This window comes from Onychomys torridus, chromosome 1 (assembly GCF_903995425.1).
Source record: "Onychomys torridus chromosome 1, mOncTor1.1, whole genome shotgun sequence".
Classification (NCBI taxonomy): Eukaryota; Metazoa; Chordata; class Mammalia; order Rodentia; family Cricetidae; genus Onychomys; species Onychomys torridus.
The window spans coordinates 65,318,703-65,331,872 of record NC_050443.1 but is presented as its reverse complement, the minus strand read 5'-3'; the positions used below and the strand labels follow the sequence as shown (position 1 = coordinate 65,331,872).

At 34.0% G+C, this 13,170-nt stretch overlaps 1 pseudogene; it reads left to right on the top strand.

Moving 5' to 3' along the window:
- Positions 1–3,314: 3,314 nt before the first annotated feature.
- LOC118572501 lies at positions 3,315–9,904 on the top strand (annotated as a pseudogene).
- Positions 9,905–13,170: the final 3,266 nt, after the last annotated feature.

Sequence of the window (13,170 nt, the reverse complement as noted above, 5' to 3'; positions counted from 1 at the left end):
TACCAAGCTTCAAAAGGAACTACTGCACTGATCTTCATAGTGCAAGTTTACAATCCTATAAGCAATGGATGAGTCTCCCCATTAATCTGCATTTTTGTACCATAAGCTATCATTTTTTTTATTTATGTTGTCCATGCTGAATATAATTGGATAAAATTTCAAAGTAGATTTGATTTACAGTACCCTGATGATTAATGATCTTTTTCCCATATTCCAGCCTGCCACTTGTGTCCCAATGATGGTGTTCTTACCATAGGAAAGCTATTCAGTTTCATGAGGTTTCCATTTAATTATTGGTTTCTTGGTACATTCCCTATTAGTGTTCTGTTCAGAAAAAGAAAACTTTTCTGAAACCATGAGTTCAAGACTATAACCCTGTTTTCTCTTGTAAAAGATCCAACATATCTAGTCTTACATTGTTGTTCACCCAGAGTTGAGTTTTGAACTGAGTGATAGAGGTGGATAAATATGTGTCCTTTTCCATGTATCTATTCAACTTAGACAGCACCAATTGTTAAAGATGTTTAGCTTTTCCAATGTGTATTTCTGGCTTCATTATCATAGACTGGATGTCCATAGGTGTATGGACTTATTCTGAGGCTCCAATTTCTTTATATTTATCAACAGGTCTGCTTTTTGTCAACTTCATTCTGTTTTTATTACTAGAGCTAAGTAGTACATTTTGAGACCATAGTGATATTAACAGTAATTATTCCATTATTTAGAATTGTTTCAAATATCCTGGGAATTTCTGTATTCCATATGAAGATTAAAGGCTTCTTTCAAGTTCAAAAATATCTAAATTGTATATTAGGGTCTAGTCTATATTATATGACCTACTAACATTTCACAGAAAAGTTATTACAGTGAATGAATGGGAGAATTCAATTTTAACAATGTATATCCATCTCCAGTAAAGAATGGCAAGGGCCTAGACAGTGTGGCATAACTCCAGGTCTTTCTGAGAAAGAGATAATTGTAAGAAATAAGAGAAAAATACACTGCCAAAAAAATTGATTCAAACATGAGTTTTAAAAATTTATGGTTTGGGGATTTAGCTCAGTGGTTAGAATACTTGCCTAGTAAGCACAAGGCCCTGGGTTTGGACTTCAGCGCCATTAAAAAAATGGGGTTGGGGATTTAGTTCAGTGGTAGAGCACTTGTCTCGCAAGTGCAAGGCCCAGGGTTCGATCCTCAGCTCAAAAACAAAAAAAAAATTATGGGATATATAAATGGTTCAATCAATTCCATAGCAGCTTCACAGCAACACATTATATCTAGTGATATAAATATTTATTTATTCACAAAGCAATACAGAAAATATGGATGAGACTAACACTGCCTGAGAGTCCAGCTACTAGAATTGATCTAGAGTTGTAAATAGAATACCTTCAGAGTAGTGGGATTTTAGGAATCTTTCTTATTTGAGTGTCTTTAGGAATATGTTTCTATCTGAGGAAATCAGACTCACATACAGGATTTGATGGTCATGCTCTTTACTTCTCTACAGCTTCAGTTTTCTCTCAAGTTCTAATTTTCTTGCCCCAATTGTCCTACACAGCTACATACACATTTAACAGGAGGCTTTTTGCAATAAAAAGAAAAGTTACAAAAGCTGCATCAAAAGGTCATAGCACATTCCTTGAGCAAATGATAAGGAGGAGCAGAGCCATTTACAAAGGCAATGCATTGGTGGGGAATGGGGGCATTGAAAGTTTCCTAAAACTAAAATTATATTTTCTTACCTGATTGTAAGCTCATATCATAAGGAAGGGAATTTGTACCCCTATATTCAAGGTTGTGAGTCCAGACCATCTTCTGTATCCCTGACTAATTGTGAAAAATTTTCCAAATAAATCAGTTGCTCTCTGGACTTAGTTATTTGATTAATTGTTATTTGGGACCTAAATAATAAAAGTTAGTTTTCTTTATGTTTTTCTGAGGTAGTGATTATAAAAACAGGACCGAAGTATCTTAAAGTTCTCGAACAATAATGAATGTAGTTATTAAGCATATACTAGTATACCTTCCATATATTAAAATTATGCAGCTTAATGAGAAGTCCTCTACCTGACCATCCTCAGAAATATGTGCCCATAAGATTGATATGTAATCATGAGATTACATTGTACATCAGATGAAATTACACATTACAGTTCAGGTATTATGGAGATACCATAGCTGTTTATACACATGTGAAATTACAAAGAGAAGCAACCATGTCCAGAGTCTGTGGCCCCATAAGTCTTACGTATAACACCCTTCCATTAGAGAATTATTTATCTGGTGGGTTGACACCTCACCTTGCCATTGCCATCTGCTCTATATTCTTGGGCCTCATTTAAGTTCATTGCTACCAACAGGTCTCAGCATGAGGTAATACCCAAAACACTCATAAACAACACACTGAAATAAGATGTTACTGTTAAATAAGTTCCAACTATAGAACTATATCAAAACAGTTACATCCAATCAAAACACCTTAAATGAAAGAGAGAAACTGAAGTAAATCTGTTACACAGGACAAATCTCAACTACACCAATTTGAACACAGGGTCAGTTCTGTAATACTAACCTAAGCACATAGGTTGAAAGATATCAGTACAGCATGAGGGTCCATCCATATGAAGAGAAAGGAGCTCATTTCTCATTGGAAGCAGATATAGTTATATCCAACCTTATATCAATAAATGTTGAACATTCTCAAATAAAAAAAGAAAACAAGAAATTATGTGAAAGGAAAGAGGGAAGTTAAGAAATATTATGCTATTTTCATTACCTATGAATCCCTCTGGCTGTTCAAAGCATTTGACACAGGCAGATTTGGTTACCTAGTCTTCATACCCTCAGCAATATATATCATTGTCTAATTCTGCCTCTGTATAAAAATATAGCATTCTAGATGGCAGGTAATATAAATTTATTTTTCCCATATGTTAAATGTTAAAAGTACACAATGAAGGCATGAGCAGATTCAACATTAGCCAGTATAATCTTTTCTAGTGTCTAAAGTGCATGTGTACATTTTACAAAGTTTGCAGATAATAGGACGGAACTGTAGAAAAATTCAAAGTAAAAAAGGCAACCTCACTGGTATGAAATCCACTGCCCACAAAGAAAAACCTTTGTGAATTTAAATATTCTCCCACAGGACTCACATTCTCATGTATCAAAAAAATAGGACATGTGTCACAACAGCATTGGGTCCAAAAAAAAAAAAAATTCAGTGCTATTCTTCCAATGAGTATAAAATAAAATTGTCATGTTTGGAACGTGATCTCTCATGAATAGTGTGCTCTGTTTTCAGGTTGACACTGAAGAACATCCACTTGATTTTCTCTCTTTATTTTGCCATGGAAGAAATCAATAGGAACCCTCATATTTTACCAAACGTTTCTCTGCTAGTTGACATCAAATGTAACCTGGTTGATGAAAAGAGGAATTCTGGTTCTACTAAAAAAGAAAGTGAAAAATTTCCGAACTACTATTGTAAAAATCAGAGAAAATATTTAATTGTACTTACAGGACCCATGTGGGAAGTTCCTGCAATACTTGGACCACTCCTGTACATGTCCAAAACTCCAGAGGTAAGTCAAAATGGGATAATTTAATAAAATACTATCTCATTAAAGTTGACTTACTGAGAATCAAAAAGATTAAGTGGTAGAGACTTGGTTTGTATGTATTCTGTTTCATCAAGGATAAATGCTCAGATACTTTCTGAAGGAAAAATAACAACTTTATTAAAAATAGGCATGAAAGGCAGAAGTCTGAAACATTTTGCCAGAAGACAAATTTTTTTTGTAGTTTTGGAATAACCATAAGAAATTGGATATTATTTTAATAATAAGGTGAAGAATTAACACTTTCAAACACCCCCAGTATTTGCCTACTATACTTAGGTCTTAGACCAAGTATTATTCCTTCTGTCTACCTCATACTGTCCTTATGTTCTATATCCTTCAGCTCTACTATGGTGATTTTCAACCTCTCCTGAGTGCCCATGAACAATTTCCTTGTCTCTACCAGATGTCTTCCAAGGACACATCTCTACCTCTAGCCATGGTGTCCCTACTGGTTCACTTCAGATGGAACTGGGTAGGAGTGATCCTTTCAAATGAAGACTGTGTAATTCAATTTCTTTCTGAATTGAGAGAGGAGATTCAAAGGAATATTGTCTGTTTAGCATTTGTGAGTTTTATCACAAATGAGAATTTTCCATACTATAAAATTGCTAACCAGTATAATAACCAGATCATGATGTCATCACCAAAAGTTGTGATTGTTTATGGAGATAAAGACTCTAATTTGCAAATATACTTTATAGTATGGAAGTTTGGTAAAATTAATAGAATCTGGGTCAGTATATCACAATTTGACAGGATGATAGTTATAGGAGATTTCTTGCTTGACTCCTTCTATGGTACTCTAATTTTTTCACATCAGAATTCTGAGATGCCTGATTTTAAACAATTTATGCAGACAGTGCATCCTTCAAATTACAGTAAGGAAATTTCATTTGCTAAACTGTGGTGGATTTATTTTAAGTGTTCTTTGTCATCATCTAATTGTAAGGAACTGAAAAATTGTTCTGCCACAACTTTATTGAAGTGGTTATTTAGGCATCAGTTTGGAATGTCCATGAGTGATTCAAGTTATAACTTACACAATGCTGTGTATGCTGTGGCCCACTCACTCCATGAGATGCTTCTGCAAAAAAGTAGTCATATGGTCACATAATCCTGGGTAAGTGTTGGAATTTGACTCCTAGCAAGTAACTAGTCATTCATTGAATGGCCTGTATATCATGAGATGACATTCTTAAAGGTAACCAGAGTTTTCTAAGTCCATGCAAAGTACATACTTTGCATATATTTCTGGACACTTTCATTGCATGTGATGAAGATCATGTTAGCATCATAAATTCTTATAGAGCTCTTACTGGCACACAAGTTAGCATTTTACAATCTAAAAGAGAAATTTTGTTCAGAATATTATAAGCACATATATGAGTCTTATGTTTTAACATTTGGAAGAACAATATTTTTCATGAAATTTTTAAATGACAATGAGAAAATAAATGACTTTTCTTTTATATAATCATAAAGTTACTCATCATTTTAAAACAGAGATTCCATATGATAATAGTAGTGCTCCCATTATTGATCTATTAAGGAAAACAATTCTCAAGGTTATGAACAAATAACAATGTTGCCAGGAAGAAATATAGAATGTGTCTCTACTACATATGCATAAAAATCAAGTGGTGTGTTTTGGAGTATCAACAACAGTGATAAAATTTTAACTTTGAAGTGTAGTGAAAATTTATGTCTACATATAATTTCTTAAATTTACTATTGAGTACTTTTAATACAGTTTCTCTTTAGACGAGGCTAATGAAAAATACTGGCATTATATACTTTAGATTTTCTGTCCTACTGTGTAGGTATAGTTGAAACTAAAACATCTAAAACAAATGTGTTTTAGATGTTTTCTTTACTGAAGAACATACAATTTGTAAATCCTGCTGGAGACCTAATGAATATGAACCAGAAGTCAAAACAGGATACAGAGTATGACATTTTCTATATCACAGATTTTAACAAGCCTGTGGAATTAAAGTAAAAATAGGAAAGCTTATTGGACATTTCCCAAATGATCAACAATTGTACATATCTGATGAAATGATAGATTGGGCTACCAATTTTAGACAGGTAATTTAGTCTTAACTCAAATGATTTCCATGTAGCACAAATACTATAAAATAGTATGCTTAATCATTGAAGAAACACATTTTAACAACTACTGATTTATTGACTCATATCAAATCTTCTCTCTGTCTCTCTCCACCTCCTCTCCTCTCTTCTCTTGTCCATTGTGGTGTTCCACAATTCATAAATCACCAAAAATTAGTAATATTCATCTTAAAAACAACATAATTTTACTTTATAATATGATACATGAGCTTAGTAGAATTTTCAGTGGCTCCTTGTTGTGAATCACTGCATCTTTTGCTATTTCTATTAAATCATTATATTTAAAATGTATCTGATTTTCCTCAGACTCCACCCTCCATATGCAGTAGACCTTGCTTTCCTGGACACAGAAAATCCCCTTGGGAGGGAAATGTTGTCTGCTGTTTTGACTGTAATCCCTGTCCAGAAAATGAAATTTCCAACATGACAAGTAAGGATATGATTTACCAAAATAATCAACAGATTGTTTATTTTCTCCCATATTTATATAGCGCTCAGAGATTACTTTGAGGAAAAGGAAAGGATAAATTTTATTATGAAGTTGAATGCATAAATAACATTGCTATTAGAAAGACTACACTCTATGCTTTTTAACTACATTTTATCTGATCAGTCTTGACCCCATGAACATAATATTTTTCATTGGATATGACTTTAGAGAAATAAAGATTACTATTGCAAATTATCATCATCCTAGTATTCATCATTTTAATAGTCATATCTTTTTCAGTTTATTTAAGTCTTATATGCTATGCATCTTTTGATTCCCAGTATCCCTGAGTTTCTAACCAGGAGTAGATGTTCAGGAATGTTCTACCATGTTTTTAAAATGTTCATCTTTGTACTGTAAGATTAGTTCTATCATTGGTAGTTTGTATTTCAATTCCTACTCTATTTCACAGCTTAGTTTGGATTCAGTCATACTGAACTCTGTATTAAATATTTTGTTTTAATGTTCACAACAAATAGTTCACAGAGAGATTTTTTTAAATAAGTAAGTAGTGGAATCTATATTGATGTACAGAAACTTTGAAAACTATATTTTCATAGTGTATCAGGTTCTAAAGAATAGGATTAATTACTGTTGTAGTGAAAAGAAATATCTAAAAAATTAACTAACATTTTCATTAGACCCTGATGTATAGATAAGCATAATTCTATATGATTTGAACATCTAATTGAGAAGAAACTGCACAGGTTGTTAAAAAATATACTAAAATTATTAATATATTTGATTATAAAACAGTGAATAATGTGAGAAAATAAACCACTGTAATGCACAAAAATTATACTGATTCAAATGATCGTATCAAATATATGTTAAATCAAATGTCAAAGTGTTGACTTTGGTGCCATTTGAACACAAAGATTCTACACTCAATTTTATTAAATTTCCCTTGCTTCTACTTAAAAAAGAATGGAAGGAAGGGAGGAAAAGGAACCTGTGGTCAGGGTGTATTCTATGAGAAAAGAATATATTTTTGATAAAAATAAATGAAAACATGTTTATAACTAATTTCAAATAAATATTGTAAATGGAGCATTTGAATAATTCTACTCACCAGTTTATATGACTTTGCTTAGTAAAAATAGAGAGAATTTAACAACTAAATGGATTGTAAACTTTCTGATGGATACACTCAATATTGGAATGGCATCATCATCATCACTTTTCAGTTTGGTCTGTTGGGTCAACTCAATAGAAAGAAAAGTGAATACACTGTGGTATAAATTACAAAGATACAAGTGGAAGGATGTATTCAGATTCTTCCAGTACTATCTTTAAAATAATGCCCTTGAGGTATGGGGTTTTGTTTTTGAAGTTTTATCAGTAAATACTGCAACCTTGGGAGCATTGAACTATCAAATGCTATAGAAATTAGAAAAATTTGCAGATAATGTGCCCAACCAAAGATCAAAGTGTCAAACATAAAAATAGATGTGACATTTTTGACTTGTAGTGAATTTGGATAATAATGTATTCATGTGTCTCTGCTTCCATTGCATTATCAGTGCTGGCTATATTTTTTGTTTTTGGCTTCTTTTCTTTTTCTTATTTTTGAGATTATGAATCAGTTACATCATTTCCCCTTTCCCTAACCTTCCTCCAAATCCTTCCATATATCCCTTCTTTCTCACTTTCAAACTCACAGCCACTTTTCTCATGAACTGCTGGCATGTTCATATATTTTATGTATTTATACATATACTTCTAAATAAAAACTTGTTAGTCTTCACAGTTTTACATGTATGTTTTTAAGATCTACCATTTAGTTATACAAAGATAATCAGTTCATGAGCCATACTCTGGGAAAAACGATTTTTCCCATGCTAAATACACATTAGATGTCTGTAATTCTCTGTAAAGTGTTGAGGTATGATTGTCTTTCAGCCCCTCACATTGCAATTTCTATAACTGTTTTCCTTGTTTAACTATTGTTCAGTCAATGGTGAGACTTTATGGCTGTAGCTTGGGACATTTCTCTGAGACTTCTACTCACATCTACTGCCTGATCCCCCAACTCTTACAAAATTTCCATCCCCCTTTTCTGCAACTTTTCCTGAGATATAGTTGAGGGAGTATTATAAATGTTGTCATTAGACTGACCACAACAACTCTAAATTTTCACTGTGATTTTTCTCTAGTGGTCTCTGTCTCAAAGACAACTTTCTTGATGAGGAGAAAGTATTTTACTAATATGCATAAACAAATATTTTGAACATTGTTAGGAATTGTACTGGTTCAATAATCTGGTAGATATAGGTTCCTGCCATGATATGGAGTGGGTAAGGCTTCTATGTCAAAGGAGACACATGAGAACATTTTTATGTGGAACCTAATTGCTGCTGATACACAGGAAGGAGCTCATTCTCAGTTATTGTTTGGCATAGTTCTCAAAACTATGAGTAACTACTGTGTTTCCATGAATTACCTAATCCATGGTAGGTTTCTATGGCTACCTGAACATCATGTGGTAGTATATCATTGTTTTTGAAAAATACTAAAAAGTTATTCTATATGTGAGATAAATATAAATAAATCCTTTTCATTATGATGAAAGGCAAAGGAAGTAAGAAATAAATCCTGTTCATCAAACATATTTAATTTCCATATACCGCAATAGGTAAATAAACTTTTGCTATGAATTCCTAATACATTACGGTAGCTATCACGTTTCATGAATACTAGGGAAAGATTAAATCTGAAAATGCTACCCTTCCTATACTAGACATGGATCATTGTAAGAAGTGTCCAGATGACCAGTATGCCAACACAAAACGAACTCACTGCCTCAAAAAGGTTGTCACATTTCTGGTTTTGAGGATCCCCTGGGAATGTCTCTGGCTGGCTTGGCTCTGTGTTTCTCTTCTCTTACAGCTATTGTACTAGCTATATTTTTGAAGCATCAAGATACTCCCATAGTCAAGGCCAATAACCAAGTTCTCAGCTATGTACTACTCATCTCCCTCATATTTTGTTTTCTCTGTCCCTTGCTCTATATTGGCCATGCCCGTATGGCCACCTGTATCTTGCAGCAGACAACATTTGCAATTTTCTTCACCATGGCAACATCTTCTGTCTTGGCTAAGACAAATACTGTGGTACTAGCATTCAAGATCACTGTTCCAGATAGAAGAAAGTGATGACTGCTGGCATCAGGTGCACCTAACATCGTCACCCCCATCTGTACCATGATCCAACTGATTCTCTGTGGAATCTGGCTGGGAACTTCTCTCCATTTGTTGATGGTGATGTACACACTGAATATGGCCATATTTTGATGGTCTGCAACAAAGGTTCAGTTATTGCCTTCTACTGTGTCCTGGGATATTTGGGCTCCCTTTACCTGGCAAGCTTCACTGTTGCTTTTCTGGACAGAAATCTGCCTGACATATTCAATGAAGCCAAGTTCCTGACATTCAGTGTGATGGTGTTCTGCAGTGTCTGGATCACCTTACTTCCTGTCTACCAAAGCACTAAGGGCAAGGCCACAGTAGCTGTGGAGATTTTCTGTATCTCGGCCTCAAGTGCAGGGCTACTATTTTGCATATTTGCCCCAAAGTGCTACATTATTTTGTTCAAACCGCAGATAACATCTTTTCATAACATCAGGAAAAGACATTCTAAAACTGAAAATACCCATTGAGTGTAACAAACATTTCCTATACCAGACATGCCTACAATTTCACAAGCATCTTTTCTGCTACCAAATATTATGGCAAAGTAAGAAGTCTCATCTTATGGGAAAATGTACAAAATAAACTGCATAATAAGGTTTGAACACTAAATATGGATTAATGTTCTCTTGGATGAAACATTGTAACAAGCAATTTCTGTATATGTAATTCTGCTTTTTTTTATTGTATATTATTGAATTGTGAGGTATCTGGGTATTTGATTGGAAAATTTTACCTTATTTCATTTGAGTGCAATTTTTCATTACAAATGATGTGTTATTTTTATATTCCAAAAAATATGGGTGTGTAGAGTTTATATACAAACAGGATTTAATTATCAAGGATTATAAAGAAAGGTATAAAATGTAATTAAATTATGTTTTATGTAAGGGTATAGACCAAAACATGGGATAATACAAATAACGATGCCAGGATGTATACAAGGCTAAGTGTTTTCCAATTTAATTTGAAGCTTGAACAATAAGAAGACATTTTGTGTCTTAATTTGTAAGGTTGTTGAATATCTCATACCTGTTGATGGAATAGGACCAATAGTATAACACTGTTTTTAATTTGCTAAGTAAGCACAGTATCAAATGCCTTTTTAAATATATACATTTATATTTGCTCTCATACATAATCTGCTCTCATGCTTAGTCATAAAAACTTACTCATGTAATAGAATGAAGTCAAGGGATAAATGCAAAATAGTTTGAAGTCCTGAGAAATACAGACTAAGTGCTCTGACCTAAAAAGCACATCTAACCAAATCCTCTCTTCATCATAGCTTAGGGAACATCTTGAAATAGGTGGTAGGAGGACTTAAGAGCCAACAGATAATTATTTCTGGAAATGCCATCCTTATAACAAGATGTTTCTATTATATTTCTGGTTACTTGACAAAATCTCCAAAAGAACAAACAAGGGAAAATACTGGCAAATACTCAGTAGATCTTTAGGAACCCACCCCAGCACACTGATGTGCTATAGGCAGTAGGTAGTGCCTATGGGAGGAAAAGTTCTATTGAGGCTGTGTTTTCTCTTAGGATTCTAGTAAATGCCCCTAAATACATGCACATGTTACCATCTCTAATTGAGCTTACTGTGTTATGGAAATCAACAGCCAAAAATATGGGAGAAGTGTCTCTTTCAATGAGTGGAATGTTGTATGGAGAAGCAAGGTGTAGATATGGTTCTGTTACATTGATTCATGTCATTCCCCAAAATAAATAAATTTAAACATGTTCTCTATGAGAATCTACTTTGTACATCTATGAATTGTTCCCAGTAATAAACTTAATTGTCTGTGGGATTGAAATTAACCTGGGCCCTAAAATGTTCTTGGTCTTTATAGAAATTCTGAAGGTCAGATATCCTAGGGCCTAGATGTTCTAGTAAGTGAACTAAATAGAGAGTTCCCACTATCTGAATGTTAACAGAACCTGGAAATATAGAGAAAAGGCAAATGAATCCTGATTACAACTTGAAAATTGGTGGTGTTTTTGTCTTCTTAACATCCTTGAGTGCTTAGAAATACAGTATAGACTGGAACCGCATATCCTTTATAACCCTGTAGCTCTGGATTCTCCTGTAAGATTTTTCTGAAATTTTCATGGACAAGAAATGGCTTGGTCATAAAGTGGTCCATGTGCATAGTGGCTAATAGCCAATAATTTAGAAACTGGTTGCTAATCTTTCCTTAATTCATTATTGTAAGCTTATTGGCAAGAAAGTCATTGGTTTCTTTAAAGGACATTGAGACAGGAATATATCCTAGGCAAATTCTAGATCAGGTGACATCCTTTGAAAATAACACACTAACAGGCGAGCTGGAACTCTTATCCGATAACTGATGGAAGTGGATGCAGAGATCCTCAGCCAGGCCCCAGGTGGAGCTCTAGGTGTCTAATTGTCAAGAAAGAGGAGGGACTATAAGAGCGTGAATTGTTGAGCCCAAAATTGGAAAAAGCATCAGGCCCTCTGGATAAGTCAGACAATTGAATAGCTTGAACTGTTTGGGAGGCATCCAGGCTGTGGGGCCAGGACCTGTCCTTAGTGCATGAGCTGGCTGTTTGGAACCTTGGGCTTACACAGGGACACTTTGCTCAGCCTGAAAGGAGGGGGCTGGGTCTGCCTGTACTGAATCCACCAGGTTTAAAAGAATCCCCAGGGGAGTCATGGCCCTGGAGTAGATGGGAAAGGAAGGGAGGGGATGGGGTTAAGGTGGGGTTGGGAGCGGGATGGGGGAGGAGAGGGGGACCCATGCCTGATGTGTAAAATTAAAACACAAATATAATAATAATAATAATAATTTTAAAAATCTATTCATTTCATCATGGGTTACTTTTGGTAGGTCATATGCATCTAGAAACTCATCCATTTTTTTGTAGGTTTTTCAACTTTGTGGAAGAGAAGTGTTTTATTTTTTATTTTTTAAATAGGTTTCATTGGTATCTGTTGCAGTATCTATTTTTGTCTTTTTTTTAAACTTCGATCTTCTCTCTTTCTTTTGTTTAATTCAGCTAAGTGTTCATTCACTCTACCTTTTCAAAGTACCTACTTCATTTCTGTTCTGGTCTTAATCAATTCTCCCTGTCTATTGCTTTGAAGTTCATTATTGTTTGTTCATGGCAATAAAGTGAATCATTAAGCTATTTGAGATTTCTCAAAGTATTGATGTAGGAAATTACAACGATGAATGTCCCTCACAGAACTGCCTCATTCTGCCCCATAGTAGAATTTGCTACGTTGTATTTTCATTTTCATTAATTCCTTTTATTTCCTTCCTAAGTTTTCACCTTACATTGTTTAATCTTTATAAAATTGCCTGCTTTCTCTAGTTACTCTTCTTCTTGGTATCTAACTGCATTGCATTGTGTTCAGATAGAATACATGATACTATTTAAATCTCTCTAGATTTGATGAGGCTTCATATATGTCATAATATGTGGTTTATTTGGAGAAAGTCCAGGAGCTGCTGAAAAGAGCAGGTATTTTGTAGTGTTTGGGTGCAATGTTCTGTAGATGTCTTTTAGGTCCATTTCACTTATGGTTTTGCTTAACTCTGAGATTTCTCTGCTGTTATTTTTTTCTGGATGTTATTATTATTATTATTATTATTATTATTATTATTATTATTATTTTATTATTATTTTGGTGACTGAAATCTCCCACTGTTGCTGTGTTGGATTCATATCTAGAAATATTTGCTTTATGAAAATGAGTGTACCTGTGT